Source organism: Lathamus discolor, chromosome 1, assembly GCF_037157495.1.
Source record: "Lathamus discolor isolate bLatDis1 chromosome 1, bLatDis1.hap1, whole genome shotgun sequence".
Lineage (NCBI taxonomy): Eukaryota > Metazoa > Chordata > Aves > Psittaciformes > Psittacidae > Lathamus > Lathamus discolor.
The window spans coordinates 45,295,896-45,312,948 of record NC_088884.1 but is presented as its reverse complement, the minus strand read 5'-3'; the positions used below and the strand labels follow the sequence as shown (position 1 = coordinate 45,312,948).

At 37.4% G+C, this 17,053-nt stretch overlaps 1 long non-coding RNA gene across 3 annotated transcripts; it reads right to left on the bottom strand.

Moving 5' to 3' along the window:
* Positions 1-1,798: 1,798 nt before the first annotated feature.
* LOC136009622 (uncharacterized) lies at positions 1,799-16,488 on the bottom strand. Of its 3 annotated transcripts, none has more exons than XR_010610601.1 (3): positions 16,274-16,488; positions 4,696-4,789; positions 1,799-1,976 (listed from the first exon to the last, which is right to left on the bottom strand). It is a non-coding gene; the product is annotated as an uncharacterized LOC136009622 (long non-coding RNA). The 3 variants fall into 3 exon arrangements; XR_010610603.1 differs by lacking the exon at positions 16,274-16,488 and adding an exon at positions 14,451-14,526; XR_010610602.1 differs by lacking the exon at positions 16,274-16,488 and adding an exon at positions 9,235-9,458.
* Positions 16,489-17,053: the final 565 nt, after the last annotated feature.

Genomic DNA, 17,053 nt, shown 5'->3' with positions numbered 1-17,053 from the left:
GTACACAAGAGAAATAATGTTCTGTGCTTCTTGGTGTCTTTCTCGTGGACACTTAGAACAGGAAAGTGAATTTGAACATACGAAATTCTTTCCCAACATGGAGCTCAGAAGCAAATCTAGAACTAAGTTACAATTGAGCTCCTAGTTCTGCACACTGATGGAAATGGTTGGTTATATCTCAGATTACAGCTCAAACTAAAAATACAGTGCAAGGACAAACCATAAGTTTTTCTTTTTTTTTTTTCACTTATTGATGTCAATATTCATTTACATAAAAAAGGGAGAATTTGCGTTCACATACCAGTTTCTAATATTATTGTATGGTTGTGAGACAGAAATGACTAAACAGAGCAACAAAGAGAATTAAACATTAAAGGCTGGTGGGTGTTCTGTTTCTGTAAACACTTCTGTATTCAGAATTAAATAACATGTGGTCTTCAAAACCAGCTATACTAACTTCTGGGCCAGGTAGTGATGAAACTTACTGAGATTTAGATGTTACAATTTAATACAAAGTTCCATTGAATCCCATATGTAATGGTCTGCTTTAGAGCCTCATCCAAGACCTCTTTTGAGCAACCCACCACATTTGTGAGATGTCCTGGCAAGAGCAGCCAGATTGAATGAACATAGATTCCAGTCTACTGGAGAACATTGTGATTAGCATTTCTGCAATTTGGCCATAGATGTGAATTAAGCCCGTACAATCTTTCTGTTATTTTTAGTGGCATATTTATCTTTGCTCTGTCCTTTAGAGATGTAAAAAGCTTTTAACCATAGAGTGTGCTCAGTGGAATATTCTTTTGCGTTAGCAACTTTAGCACTGATGTCTGGAAAAACATTGGAAGAGGGAAAGATGGAGTTGCAAACTCTTGTACTTCAGCTCTGGATGGCCCTGCTACTTAGGGGAGCTTAGTATTTCCTGCTGTAACTTAGATGTGCCTAAAGCCATTGTGGGCGTTGGAGCAGCACAAACTTAAGAAAGTGATACAGCCTTGACTCTCACCTCCCTCAGACCTCTCAGAAACTGTCATAATACCATACAGTGAGATTGCCTTGTATTTCTGGAGCCCGTACAGGCACCAGCTGACCTCAGTAATAGCTAGTGGTGCTTATGACACAGACCTGAGTCTGGGAAGCAGAGGCTCTAGACTTGTTTTCACTGTCCGTCCTCATCACTTAATACCTTAATCTCTTCAAATGCTGTTGAATAGAAGCACACATTTATTAACTAAACTTCTTATTTCTGCTGATGTATCTGTAAGCTATATTAATTTGAATAAAAGAAGACAGGCCACACACAAATTAATGGGAACTTCTTCATCTACGCTCCATTGTGCAGAGGAAAGTTCAGAATTGTATGGGGCAGACATAAAAGTGTCAAAAAACAAACAATTATCAGATTAATTTGTTTTCCTTACAACAAACAAAACCAACCAAACAAAAAAGAACAACGAAAAAAATCTCAAATTAACTTCAAGTTTAATTTGGAGTGTAATTAATTAATGTGAATTATTACTCATCTGCATGTTGTACTCTTTTCCTGATTTCTTTGTCTTTTTACGTTAATCAGAAAAGATTGCCTCCAGTTTTACTTGTCCAAAAATGAGAATAATAAAAATTGAATAGGGACAGTGTGCTGAAATGCCTCAGCATAGATGTTCATGACCACTGAAAAAGAAAGGACATTATATTAAGAAGGCAAACAGCCATGAGTAATTAAACAAAGCTCTCCATGTATATTGGGACTTAAGCAGGGTAAGAGAGAGAAAAAAGGAATCATTAGCAAATGAACAGCTGGCAGAAACACATGTTTATTTTTTATGTCTCTAATGAGATATACAGCTTTCTTCTCTTACTGGAAAATTTAAATTGATACTGTCATTTGTAATAAAAACAGTTCATGTAGCTTGACTTCATTTGATATATATACAGGAAGACAGTAAATTCTCTGCAGTTCTTCGGGATAGTAATGTCTGTTAATAAAAATAAGCACATATTAAGAGCCACATAATGACAGTTACGTATCGTATCTTGTAGATACCGTTTTTAAATGAAAATTCAGAATAAGCATGCTGTTATCCCTGTCTGAAGAAAAATGCTGTAAAATGATTTTCTCACAGCTTAGTGATTAATCCTTAACCAATCCCACTTTAGTTATAACCCTTCCTTGAAACAAAACGACAAAATATGCTGAGTCTGCGATTTTACTTAATTTCTCAAGATCAGTGAGCTTATTTTTTGTAAATGGTCATGAGCAGAGTTTCTGTATTGATCATTGAACTGAAGTGAAGGAATAGAGGAATTAAGTCCTGAGAGTATAGTAAGCTTAGGGACCTTAGAAGACAAGTGACTTTTAAGTCCTGGGCAGTGTTTCACTGAGGCACTAGAATAACATGAAGGAAATATGCTATAAAGCTCAGAAACGATAAGTGATCTCATCATTACTGAGTTGAAGAATAAACTGTAAAGTACATCAGGTAATTTACTGTTTAAAAGCAAAGGTAATATTTTTTAGAAAAGTTGTCTTCTTTTGAATATATGCTTATGTTTACTTTCTGTCACATAAAATGTCTTTTTCCACCAGCAAATATAGTTTTTCTCTGTAAATAGAAGCTACATGCAAGAAGGTAGATGAGTAGATATGTAAGACTTGAGCTTATTTTCATGAAAGAAACAATATGATCCTAAACTGTTAAGATTCTTACTCCTATTTGTGCTATTAAAAAAAATTGGATTGAGAAGTGATCAGTCTTTGCAAAGCGTCATCTCTGTGAAAGGAATAGAACCAGTCTAATCTATTGTGATCACGCTTGAAGCACAGTCAGGTGTACTGTCTCCCTTTTGCTCTGCCCATTACCATGTTTACATACCTGCAAAGGGGAACAGGAATACTCAGCTATGCAAAGTCACATAAAATCAGACTCAATTGGGCTAGTTGGTTTCAAATAGAAAGGTTTTAATTCCTTCTGCAAGCTTTGTTTTTGCAAGGGTTAATCTTTTGTTCTTTCTTTTGTATGTTTGTGTTCTCATTTTTTACATACTGAATGCCAGATTCCTATCATATATATTTTGATGAGACAAGTCAAACAGGAAGTCCTGTCTGAGAGGCAGTTTGGAGTAAAGTACTACTTAAAGATGAGGTTAAAAAATGCCCTTCCTGCCTTTGAGGGGACCTGGGCATTAGTCTCTTTACAAAGATAGTGCTATTTTTCTGCCATATTAAAGCAAAGATATGAAACCCTTCAAGACAACTGGATGTATCTTGGCAGATTTTTCTGCAGGGTTATAAATGCCGCTGCTTCCTATTGGTGATATTTGAAACTGGGGATGATAACTATCAAACTAGCAAAGATTAACTAACTTTTGGCTCTTCTGAGGCTTTTGGTTTTTAACTGCATGTACTCCAATACAAACTAGTTAATATGAGTTGGTTTATTTTATTTATGGGAAGCAAGATAGGAATCCTTTCTGCCCTGTTCTGTTCAAAATGTTTCTGAAGGGTTTTTTCAGCGCATACATTCAAAGCAAAACATTTTGGTGAATTGTGCAAGTATGGGTAATTTCTCACAAAGTTATAGAAATGGGAGTGGGTGAAAGAGTGTTAGAGACAGCTGAATATTGTTTGTCAAAGACATTCTTTAACAAATTATTTGTTATTGGATAATTTGAAACTCACATTTGACTATTTCTGTAGATCGTGGGAGGGTGCTCTCAAATTTAGTGAATAAGAATTCTGTAAATTAAATGCTTTGTGTCATTTTTTAATTTTGTTTCTCCTCTGCTCCTTAGTTTCTTTTTTTTTTCCCCTTTTTAAAAAAAAAAAAAAAAGAAGCAAGCTTTACATCGTTGTATGCTAGGAGCCACCAGGGCTCATCTGGAATGCATAAAGCCACAAATGCTTTGTATTTCCATACCATGTTGTGAGTGAAGACTAAAAAGGACTGTTTTTTGCAGTGGGAATCATTTAGTTATTTGGATTTTTAAAGCAGAAGAAAGGGACAGGTTAAATGATCTTTCCAAAGACACATAAGTGTAGTGTGACCTAGATCCATGAACTAATTATTGCTTTAAAAAGGTGTCTTAATGAAAGGCGGAGTTTTTTCAAATGTAACCTATAGTTTCAAATTCTTGTTGCTTTCTGGCTAAGGTAAGCACTGTGTTGATGACTCTGATTTCAGATGTTGTACAATGCAAACATAGATTATTCACAACTGCTTTCATATAATATGAATGAAAAGTAAATAGGCTAAGATGGGATGCATATTAATCACTGAAAATTACTGTCCCTGTAAGTGAAGACTTTACAAAGAGTGCTTCTGTGCTACAGTCTCTTTTTTATCTGTGCCCTTGATCTTTCCAAGTTGCTTTGTGACTGTGACCCTGACAGTCTGCTGCTGTGCAGAATGTTTGTCATATTTTGGATGATTTATTTAGTTTTTCTCCTGAAGAAAGTAACTTTGGGCTCTTGTGGAAATTTCTCCTGGTTGATTGGACAGGCCTTTATTGGAAAAGGCTGACTTCCTCTTTTCCCTGGCACCTCTTCACCAAGCCGACTCTTAGTCATGTGTAGTTAGAACGTGCCAGGAGCTGCAGGCGAAAGAGCCTGTGTAGCTTCCCTGCTGTGTCAGCACTCAGGTGGATCCTTTGGGAGAAGCACCAGGTGCTCAGCTTTCCTTCCTGGCGCTTACTTACCAGGAGCTTCTTTTTCCTTCTCAAAGCAGGTCTGGTCATAGCTTGGCAGTTTCTTCATTGAAAGACGAAGAGTATCATCTTCAACAGTTCAGATCTGTTGGGGAAATTGGCAACTCCTAAAACTGGGCTTTGAGAGCTGGACATAAGTCTGTTAAATCCAGCAAATATAGTAGTTTGAGATTTCAGTGGATTGTGTGAAACATCTGGAATGAGTGCTGTTATGGCATAAGCCAGCTGTGGGTTACCAATTTACTGTATATAGGTATGTCTCTTTCCAATCTTTTGCTGTCAGCAGCTGTTCCTGAGATGGAGTGAGCCACTGTCTAGTGGTACCCAGGGCAGGATCTACTGGGTTTCCACCACAAATTAGGCAGGACCTCCAGGCAGTGATTTGCACCTTTCCTTCGTCTACCACCATGGGGTGGAAGGGTATTATTCTTGTCATATAGGTGGAGAGGTTCCTTCTAAAGGCCAATTTCTCTTCCTAACAGCCTAGGTAGGTGAAATTTGTGGCTGTGCCAAAACTGCATTGCTTTCTTTTAATTGAAGACATGCCAAGACAGAATGCTTAAGGGTAGGATTTCATTGTAGCTAATGTTATGGTTTTGTTTTCAGACTGAGATCAATTTCTGTTTGAAGTTGTGCTTCCAGTGATTTTTGGTAACATGAAATGTTTAGGCTACTCTGAAAACCATGCTATGTTTTGTTCCAAATAAATATTATTTGCTAATTGGTCATAACTGATAAATACATATAAATACACGTTATTTGGAGACATTACTTAGCACACAATTAGGGATTTTATATTGCTGTATTTTTCTTGGAAATTCGTGCCTTATTGAACACATTATTTCAGGATGTAGCTGCCCTGTGCCTGTATACTATTTGAGTTCAGCAAAATATACCTGCAATAGTGTTATTGTAACTTAGAAATATTATTACTACTAAAAGTATTTCTATTAGTACTATTACTATTAGTATTTCCAATACTTTTACTATTAGTATTACTAATGCTGTTAGAAATACAAATAGTATTTCTATTAGTACTATTACTACTAAGACACTGTTATTTTCACTGTATTACTTTGGTATGTCGTGTTTAGTTTTAGCATGAGACATTCATTGCTTATATTTCTTCAGACACAAATAAAAAAATGCACTTTTAAAAGAACTGTAATTTTATTTTCTGTTTTACTAGATTATACTACATGGATTGATCTACTATATTATATTTTAATGACAAGAAGTCTGGGATTTATTTTGGTGGTCTGCCTACATTCATTTTGCTTTCAAATTAGATAGGAAAATTAACTATTGGTTTGAATGCATGACTTTAACAGCATTGTCACAACAATCAATCCATTGCCATTAGAACAATCAATCCATTATCAATCCATTCCAGCCATAATCCAGTTTGATTTTTGTACACACTGGTATTTATTTTAAATCTGTAATTATTTTTTCAATTCTACTTTTTGCTTTTATGTATCTTACCTTGTTTCCTTCTTTTCAGTATTTTAGCATTCTTCCACCAGCTTGCTTTAGAACGATGCACGTAAAAGTACCAACTTTCATAGCTGCTGTAGAAGCTTGGTTTACATGTATATGTGCAAGATACCTCTAAAGTCCATAGTCTTTACCTCAGTACTTATGTAGAAGGCCTCATGCATGTGATGTATCTGTCTCTTGGTAGGAAGTGGTTGTTATGACGTTTTCATTTTGGGCAGACCTTTGAAATATACATTCTATCTATCAGTATTGCACGTCATCGTAAATTGGGGGAAAGAGTTGGATGTTTAATAGAAGAAATGTAGTCATCATACCTCATTTAGAATTCAGACGTAACACCAATTAATGTTTCTTGAATTAAGTAATGTAATTGGGTAGCTAAATATAGCTGGTATTTTAGAATAGTTTGTTTTAAAGCTCATCATTTGGTTTTAATGAAACTGTCTTTTCCTGATTGGTGCTCACTACTCCAGACAGGTATACCTGGGGCTCCTGTCACACCAGTGTGAGAAAAAACTGTTTCAACGTAGGACCAGTGAGGATTGTTTTAGAAGGAAAGAAGGCACAAAATTAGGCCTAGGCTGCTAATTAACCTTAATTAGAAGTTTTATAGCCTGCTTTAAGTACTTCAGTCCTCTCTGTGGCGGCTCTTTTTAGGAGCGCCACCCTATGAGACCTGTATAACTCTCTGTATGAACGTTGTACCTGAATGTCTATGGCATCCACACATGTACAGAGTACAAAACGTTCCTTTACACTGAAGGAAAACTGTGGGGTTTTTTGTAGTAGTAACTGCTGCTACACTGCGTTTTTTATTGGGTTCTCTATTTCAAAGGGCACGTCCGCAATGTATAGAGACATTTGAGAGGCAGAACTAGACTTGGTGCATCTTGGCACTTTTCAGTAAAAAAATATTAGGCAGTTTGCAAAAGGTATAATGAAGGCCATCACAAAATCTTTTGAGTAAGGTCTCCTGAGTTTTTACAAGTTCTGGGGTCTAGGCTGTGAATTTATTTTTCCTTTTATTGTATTCATATTTGTGCACCTGCTACTTGTGAAATTTGTAGTTTTGTCTTCCAGGGGGCTCTGAAGACCTTTTGAAAGCACATAGTAGTTAACAGAGAAACAGTAGAAAACAAACGTGCAAATTCAATTAGAGGGATTTTGGAGCTACCTGTAATACAGCATATGTAATATCCAGATACAGTGCTTTCTATCCTAGAAATTTTTCCTGAAATGATTGAGGATACTGTCTAGAAATACTTCTTCAAAGGTGCAGGAATTCATTATCAGTACAGTAGGCACTGAAAAATGAAAGGGCATGTAAAGTATAGGAAAAAAGGCTGAAATAAAATACAGTATTTTGCATTATATCAAAGACATGAGACCTAAAGACACTGTTGCATTTCAAGGATCTTTTCATCGATTGTGTGCAGTTCTGGTGTCCTCAACATAAAAAGGACATGGAACTGCTGGAACAAGTGCAGAGGAGGGCCACGAGGATGATCAGGGGACTGGAGCACCTCCCGTATGAAGACAGGCTGAGGAAGTTGGGGCTGTTCAGCCTGGAGAAGAGAAGGCTGCGTGGAGACCTCATAGCAGCCTTCCAGTACCTGAAGGGGGCCTATAGGGATGCTGGGGAGGGACTCTTCATCAGGGACTGTAGTGATAGGACAAGGGGTAATGGGTTAAAACTTAAACAGGGGAAGTTTAGATTGGATATAAGGAGGAAATTCTTTCCTGTTAGGGTGGTGAGACACTGGAATCGATTGCCCAGGGAGGTTGTGAGTGTCCATCCCTGGCAGTGTTCAAGGCCAGGTTGGATGAAGCCTTTTGTGGGATGGTTTAGTGTGAGGTGTCCCTGTCCATGGCAGAGGGGTTGGAACTAGATGATCTTTAGGTCCTTTCCAACCCTAACTATTCTATGATTCTATGTTTCTATGATATCTCTGTTATCATCTGTCCTGGTTTTGAGCAGCAGCAGTCAGTTTTCTCCTTCTTAGGAGCTAGTACAGTGCTGTGTTTTGATCTTTTGGCCTTGGAGCAGTGGTGATAACGCCGATGTTTTCAGTTGCTGCTCGAATGTTTGGTGTGGCCAAGGACTTTCTGAGCCTCATGCTCTGCCAGGGAGGAGGGGAGGCCGGGAGGAAGCAGAGACAGGACACCTGACCCAAACTAGCCAAAGAGGTATTCCATACCACAGCACGTCATGCCCAGGATGTAACTTGGAGTGACCTGGAAGGGCTAGAGGGACGGCAGGGTTGGAGGAGGTATCGGTCGGTGCTTGGCTGGGGGGAGTGGGGTGAGTTATTCGTCGGCTGGTGTTGAGGTGTTGTATTCTTTCCTCTTGTTATTTCCTTTATCATTATTATCATTGGTGGTAGCAGTAGTGATTTGTGTTATACCGTAGTTACTAAACTGTTCTTATCTCAACCCGGGGGAGTTGCATTCTTTTTGATTCTCCTCTCCGTCCCTCCAGGAGCAGGGGGAGGGCAAGAAGGGGGGGAGTGAGTAAAAGAGGTTTGTGGTTGGGTTCAAACCATGACATCATCTTGTTGTCTAGATACAAGGGGAATAGCTCAATTGTATTGATTCCTGACACCAGAAAATACAACCCAAGGGTCAATTTAGATTTACCTGAATTAAACTGGAAGGCAAATCAGTGACAGCTTTATAATACTTAAGTTACAGTTTTAAATTCAAAACTTACTTGGAAAGGAAAAGCTCTATTACACTTTTAATGGTGAAAGCCAATAGGGAAATGTTTACAAATATTTCTTCTCCTTTTACAAATGCTTTCATTTGAGGTGGTAAAGTCTGGTGATCTAGTGTACAGTAAAATAACCCGAAACAAAAACCTCGCCAAAAAAATACCCAACCGCAAAAATCAAACAAAACCAAAAAACCGAAACCAAAACCCAAAAAAGCTAAGGCTGAGGTTAAAGACTGCAAAAAGGTTGTACACCACTTTAGGGATACTACTACCATTCATATTGCTAATTCCTTTTTAGATTTTCATAATTTCCATACCTCAAGAATGTGGCTCTCTAGAAAGTATGTTTTTCTCAGTGGAGGTGAAGGAAAAGGAGTTGAGGCTTCTGGAGCGGAGACCTTTTGGGAACAGATTTGGCCTTGCTCACCTAACACAAGCTGGAACAATCCCAGCTGGTAAAAAGTTCATGCACAGTCATTCCAGGCAAATGAACTGTACCGTAAGCTTGAACTCAGTCCCAGGCTGCTGCCCTTGATGTCGTTGTCCTCTGGAGAAATATTGGAATAGGAATCAGTAAACACAAGAACAAGTGCTGCCATGGGGGAAGAGGCACTAGCTCCTCAAGAGGATGTTTCTGAAATCCAGTGTCTGGCCTGGTGAACCTCAGAACAGACACGCTGCTTGAGGTGGAGCAGTCCTTTACCCTTTCTGGAATCATAGTTGGGGGACCATGGGGAGGGAACAGCTTTCAGGCAGCTAATGTTGTGTATGTCACAGAACACTTGTAGCCAGTGAGATAACTAATGTCCATCCCCAGATCTCTTCATGGTGAGGAATGTTACTTCTCGCTCCAAATGAATTGACTCTCACACAGTGTTATTCATAATGGATGTTGGCACATGGTTTAAAATAAAGTCAAGGAGCAGAGAAAGAAAACAAGTACAGCCACAAGCAGAGGGGAAATGTACTAATGAAAATGTGACCCAGCAAGTTTATTCTAATGCTTCAGTCTCCATGTTAGGAGGATAATTGTCCATTACAGGCTTTGCAGGTAGACAATTAAAACAAGATGGCTTTATGGTGCTCCCCATTTTGTCATACTCTCAAACTCCCCAAGTGCCTTTGTATTATTGAGAATTCAGTTTATTTCACAGTATGATTTAGGTTTCTCTCTTTCTTCCAAAGAGGATAGAGTATTATATTCACATAAAGAGTGTAAAATATTGCAATGCTATATATGACCCATGGTGTCACTGTAGCATATAGTATTAAGACACAGCTTATCAGCTGTCCCACTGCATATTAAAGGAAATCTCTTTCTACATCTTTAGTATGACTTCTATTAGTTTATTAATTGCTACTACAAATCTTCAGGTTTTCCACTGCTAATCTGTCCCTACTGCTTCCTCCACTCAGAATTCCTGTCACATCCCCATTCAAAATGCAGAGCTATATATGAAGGTGCTGGCCTGTCCCTGCTGAACAGCCTTTCCTCCTGTCCATTATCTTTCTGTTGAAGAGGTTAGTTCTCACCTCAGGTGACCTCCTGGCTCTAATAAATGGTCCCTATGCAAATCAGGAATAATTTAAAAATATATTTTCTCATTCTGCTCTTTAGTCTGCTGAAGTCTATCAGAGTGCTTATTTCCTTGAGTGTAATAAAATTTGCATTATTATTATCCATTTGAGTTCATCAGCTATAAAGGATTACTTGTTTTCATCCTTTTCCTTCTGTAATTCCTTACAAATAACAGCATCCACAGACAGAGCTGTCACTTTTTGACCAAAGCAAACAGGAGGAAAAAGCAATTAGCAAATGATACAATAGAAGCCTACCTCTAGAATATTCCACATAACAGAGGAATGTGTCAAAAATAGGATTCTCTTCTACTTTATCCAACAGCAGAAACCAGAAACATGAATGCTTGCTTACTGAGTGAAGAGACTGCAAAGGAATTCTTTATAACCATGTCAGCTAAAGTGGTGAACTAAATGGCATGTCTTGAATTACTCAAGATATCAACAAACTTGCAGGCAGGCAAGACTAAAAATGTGATAGTATAGATTGTCTGAATGTATCACATATGGTCTAGTCATAAGCAAAGCAGTATTCTCCACTAAAAGTCCTCTGTATTCTGACAATAACTTTTAAATGTGGACACAATGTTTTATTTTAGTAGAATTGCAACATACAGAATATTTTTTGTTGTGTGCATGGGATTTTTATTTGCATGAAAAAATAATGACATAAAGCTCAGTCTGTTTTTACTGTGTCATGTTGGTATTAATGATCTGTTGCTTAACCTGCAGTTTAACCATAAATGGTAGGGGAGGACTGTTGGTTTTTTTTAATATTCTTTTGGAGTGACTGTTTCAGGCATTGACAGGGTACTGTCAGAAATTTATGGCATATGTTGTCCCAGATCAAGGGACTGCCTGTCAAGAATGCCAATAGATGTGGAAAAACTGACTGAGGATTTAAAACTTCAGGCATCATATGTATGAAGGTAGCTTTTGGAGAAAGAAGAAAAAAATACCCCCAAAAAACCCACTTCATTTTTTTAAATTTGATTTAACTTTTTTTCTTTTCATTTGACTCCAGAAATTAGTCACAGATATAAAAACTAAGTTTCAGAAGATAATATTGTTCTTTGAAGAAGAAAAGAGGAAGTTGCAATGGATATTCTATCTATTTTTTATCTTCATTTTCTATGTGTGTATTTTCTACACAGAGCTTTCCTGTCATAATAAATTGCCAACATTGTTTCTTTTCACATCTGTTTTTTGGCAAGACTCAGGGGTACTTAAAGAGATTAAACAGTGCAATTACTAAGTAAAGTCTCTTGAAGCTATCAGTCTTGCTAATGAGAGAAAATGCATGCACGCTTCCATTTAAATGAGATATGTGAAAGACAAGCTTTCAATACATCATAGTACCATGCAACATGATGTAAATGTGTTGGAGCAACATGGTGGTATATTGCAAAAGGGAATAAAAATAGACATGAAGGAGCTAGGCTGCTATGGGGAAACATGTTAGACCTTTCAATGGCATGCTTTGTAACCTTTGAGGAATTCTTACACAGCTGGAATTGGTGACCAGCATTTGAGACATCCATATATTAGAGGGGTTTTTTACCTTCCTTCTCCTCTTCCCCTCCCTCCCTTTCCTCCTTCCTGGATGTGGAAAGTCTGATTTTGCAAAACATCAAATGAAGCACCTGCTGTTCTTAGCATGGTTAATAAGTGTAAAGAACTTACGAGAAATAAGATTTCTCCCGCTACCTAGTAATTCTGATAGTATTCGAGACTGTAATGAGGAAAACAAAATGCTGCACTTTTCAGAGCTTGGTCACTTTATGAGAAAGGTTATATAAAGTGTTTCTTGTCATCAGCACTAGGTGATGGGTCTTTTTGACACAGGCTGATCTTACATAGTCCGTACTTTATAGTAACATAGTTGTATTTTTGTCAACTTCTTGGGGGGGCAGGAATTGTGGTGATTTTCTTTCCTTCTGTCTTCTTTTTTTGTCATCAGAGAAAGAAGAGGAGATCAGATTAATACTTAAAAATAATGCTTGCTGGTCTCCTGGGTTCAGCAGTAGCAGTCATTTTTCTCCTTCTTAGTAGCTGGTGCAGCACTGTGTTTTTGATTTTTGGCCTGGGAACAGTGCTGATAATGCTGATGTTCTTAGTTGCTGCTCAAATGTTTGGTCTGGCCAAGGACTTTCTGAGACCTATGCTCTGCCAGGGAGGAGGGGAGGCCAGGAGGAAGCAGAGACAGGACACCTGACCCAAACTAACCAAAGAAGTATTCCATACCACAACGCATCATGCCCAGGAGGTAACCGAGAGTTACCCGGAAGGGCTAGGGACTGCACGGTTGGACGAGGTATCCATCAGTGCTCGGCTGGGGGGAGTGGGGCGAGTTATTGGTTGGCTGGTGTTGAGGTGTTGTATTCTTTCCTCTTGTTATATCCTTTATCATTATTATTATTGGTGGTAGTAGTAGTGATTTGTGTTATACCTTAGTTACTAAACTGTTCTTATCTCAACCCGTGGGAGTTGCATTCTTTTCGATTCTCCTCTCCGTCCCTCCAGGAGCAGGGGGAGGGCAAGAAGTGTGTGTGTGTGGGGGAGTGAGTGAACGAGCTTTGTGGTTGGGTTTAAACCATGACAACTGGAAAAAAAATAAGGTTGAAAGTTAAAAATATTTAAAAACCTGTAATTTATATTGTTACTGTTTGAATTGAGAAAGCACGTGTAATGTGATTAAGTCTATTTAGGTCTGTTGTGCAGTAGTTCTTACTAAGCTTGGAAAAGACTATAAATAAAAATTATTGCAAAGAGTTTGTAAGGGATTAAATAGTTGACTACACAGTTTTAGCTATGTAATGGTTTAACCCCAGCTGGCAACTAATCCCCACACAGTCACTCACTCACTCCCCCGTGGTGGGATGGGAGAGAGAACTGGAAGGGTAACAGTAAGAAAACTCATGGGTTGAGATAATGAAAGGAGATGATGCTCTAATAAGTCCAGTGGTTGCACTTACACCCAGAAAATACCCAAAGGCTATAATTTAGAAACTTGAATTATTGTAGTTTAAGCATTATTTAAAGTATTTTCCATGGAACAAACTATTAACATATTTAAGCTTTTTATTTTCATAGAATCATAGAATCATGGAATGGTTTGAGTTGGAAGGGACCTTAAAGCTCATCTTGTTCCAACCCACCTGCCATGGGCAGGGACACCTTCCGTTAGACCAGGTTGCTCATAGACCCATCAAGTGTGGCTTCTAAAAGGTTTATGATCTTTAATGTGATTTGTAGGAAATTGAGGAACATTTCTTGTAAGAGGTGTGACTTTTCAGGGGAAAGAAGAACATGGGAACTGTATGTGCTTCTTTAAACTTTCTTGCAAAGTATTGTTATGGCTTAACACCTGGCTGGCAGCCGAGTACCACACAGCCACTTGCTCACTCCCCCTTGCCCTGCCCCGGCCCACTGGGATGGGGAGAAGAATTGGAAAAAGGTCAAATCTGTGGGTTGAGGTAGGAACAGTTTCATAATTGAAATAAAATAAGATATACTACTACTGATAATAATAATTGAATTGAAAAGGAAGAAATCAAAGAGAAGAATAAAACACAAGAGAGACAAGTGTTGCACAGTACAGTTGCTCACCACCCACTGACTAATGACCAGCCATTTTCACTTCCATCAATAATCTCTGTGAATCTCTCTAAATATGCAGTGGATTCTGAAATGTGCCCTGCCTAAATATATGCAGTCTATTTTGCAAAGTCACAAGTGGTAATTTAGTGTTTTCAAATATTTTAAATCAGGTGTAAGAATTATGAGAGTTCTGCACACGCAGCAAACCTTTTAAAGAAAATAAATCCGTGCCTTGTACAGCCGGTGATGTTTACATATTTACTGTGACACACAGGTGATTAGTTTTTTAAAAAGAGCATCATCTGCTACTTATTTGCATGCGTTTTTTCTTTTATAGAAGTGTTAAAATTATTACCATATCAGAATTCCTTCTTGTTAGTATTATGATAGCAATAATCACAAAGGAAACTTGGTGTCCTCTTCAACACACCATTATTTAGAAAATCGGATATAACCTCCTTACTCTGTGTGGGGCCCATTTTCTGTTTATAAAATAAAAACACAAATTATTTTAAGACTCAGAAAGCAACTAAATACCATGTATTAATATTAATGTATGAAATAGCCCTGGAGCTGATCTAATGATTATTTCAGCTATTTCGTATTAAGTTGTTTTTTTAGGGCTGTTTCTAGTTTCTATGGGGAACCAGAAAAAATATTTCCAAATTCTATTCTGCCATCCTTTTTGAGACATATCCTGCAAACCTACTGCAGATGAAGGATACATGTTATTTCTCTTTTTATACCGTTGATGCATCTCTTCAGCTGTGCCTTATGTTTTACTTTATCATAATCATCTTTATACCTGAGCATGAATCTGCAAGCTCTGTCAAAATTCCTTCTAATGTTTTAAAATCTTTTTTTTTTTTTTTTTTCTTTTCCTAAAGTCATGGTTAGTGTGGATAGACATAGGGTAAATTACTTAAGATGTTAATTTTTTTCTGCTTCCCAGTTTGCAACAGTTTTCTTCCAACGTAGAAGAGGATAACGGGCAACAGTTCCTCAGTAATACTTTCTCCCCAGATACTTTCAGTTATGAACAAGGAAAATGGTGAAGTCAACATTCTGAAAATACAAATTTCTACTCTGTTTTTCTAAATGTTGTGCTTCTTTAAAATAATGAAATACTGGCTATTGTAGCAAAAGTATACACTTTACACATACACATACAAACATGCATCCTTACATCTGAGCTATCTGGCATTTATGTGAAATATTCATTGTACTGAATTTTGTTAAAGTGAAAGAAGATTACCTTGTTGTAAACAAAGATGACTCAGTATAAAAGTTATCAAAAGGTAATCTTATGTATGATGAAGTTAGGGTGATAGTATGTTCCCGATCCTTAGTGAGGCAACCATTATTTTGCAAACAATTATTTAGAAAGAAATTTTAACTCTAGTTTTTCAACAGTATCTTTGTCACTTCAGAAGCTGTGGCACTGACTAGTTCCTGTAAAGACAGTTTGGCACCACATCTCAAAAGTTCTGCCAACCTTATTTAAAGTTCTGGCCTTTTATCCAATGAACTTTTCTGGTTTTGAAAAAATGCATTAGATTAGATTTAACTGCATTTGATGACTAACCACAGAGAAAATTGCCGCTGTAGAAGAACAGAAGGTTACAAGCAGTCCAATTCATACCAAAGTTGAAAACCAAGAAACCTCTTTTGTGCCCTAAAAGTCTTTTAAGCATAGCTTTCTAGTAGAAATTTATATACAAGCTAGTTCCTTCTGAAATGATGTGTTTTGGAAAAAGATGGGTGTTTTTTTAGTTTGACTAGATATCTGAATATTACATGCTCTCTTCATAGCTGGGATTGTATAAAACAATCTGAATTGCAGCATTCAGGTAAATAAATAAAACAAATTCTAGTTTTCTATGCAGAGAAAGACCACATATATTGATATGTGATGATGGTATACATTTACATTGGTTTTAGAAATGATTTTTGATAAAAATGGGAAAGTGCTGTTGAGATAAACAGCTTCTAATGAAATTAAATTTCTGATCCCCTGCATGAAAGCCAGCCTTTGCCAAAATACAGCAAAATTAGGATACAATAAGCAAGTAACAGGTAGTATTTTAATCAAAACACTTGAAAAGGTAAAGGATCAGAAATAAATGCAATATATACCAAAATCATAAATACCTACTAGGAAAACTAGATACTACTTACTTTGTAATCTGGTAGGTATGAAGTGCTATTCGTAAATTCTCACAAAACCTCAGGTCCTGCTTTCACACCACTGGTTCCAGAGAAGTTAAGTTAAAACCACTTCTATGAAGTCTAGTTAATGATTGATAGACTCACAGGGCTGTTGAAGTGGGGATTTATGTTTGCCCAGTAGCTCATGTCTGTACGTGAAACAGAGCTAGTGAATTTGGAACTTCCAAAACTTGGCAGCTTCAAGAGGATGCTGTCCCACTAACATGAGGCTGCACAGTGATTCAAGATTCTCTTTAAAAATAGTAGGCAGAGTGCCTGCAAACTTTGGCCTGTATTGTTAATTTTAACTATACCATATGTTTAACCTTTCTGTCCTTTTCAGACAGTCTGAGAGAACAGTGTTTCTGCGGAAGCTGCAAAGACCATGTGACACACATTTAGAAGAAATTGTGAAAACAAGGATGTCTTTCTCTTAAAATATGGCATGTCTTAAGCTTTCAGTAATAGATTGTCAGAGAAATTCACTTTCCCCTCTCCCCCCACCCGCCACTTTGTAATTAAAAGTGATGATGATATTCAAATTAATAGTTAATAAGAGATATCTTATGCCAACTGTAGCAGGCAATCCAAATCCAGTAGCAGTTAATTGCTCATTCATTTTCTCTATTTTATCTACTGTAAAATACCATATCTGGAGTGAATGTAAGGATGGGTAAATATCAAATGTTAACTTAGTAACGCATACCAAGAGTGATCAAACTAGATGTGTTAGCAGCCTAAAAAGTACTT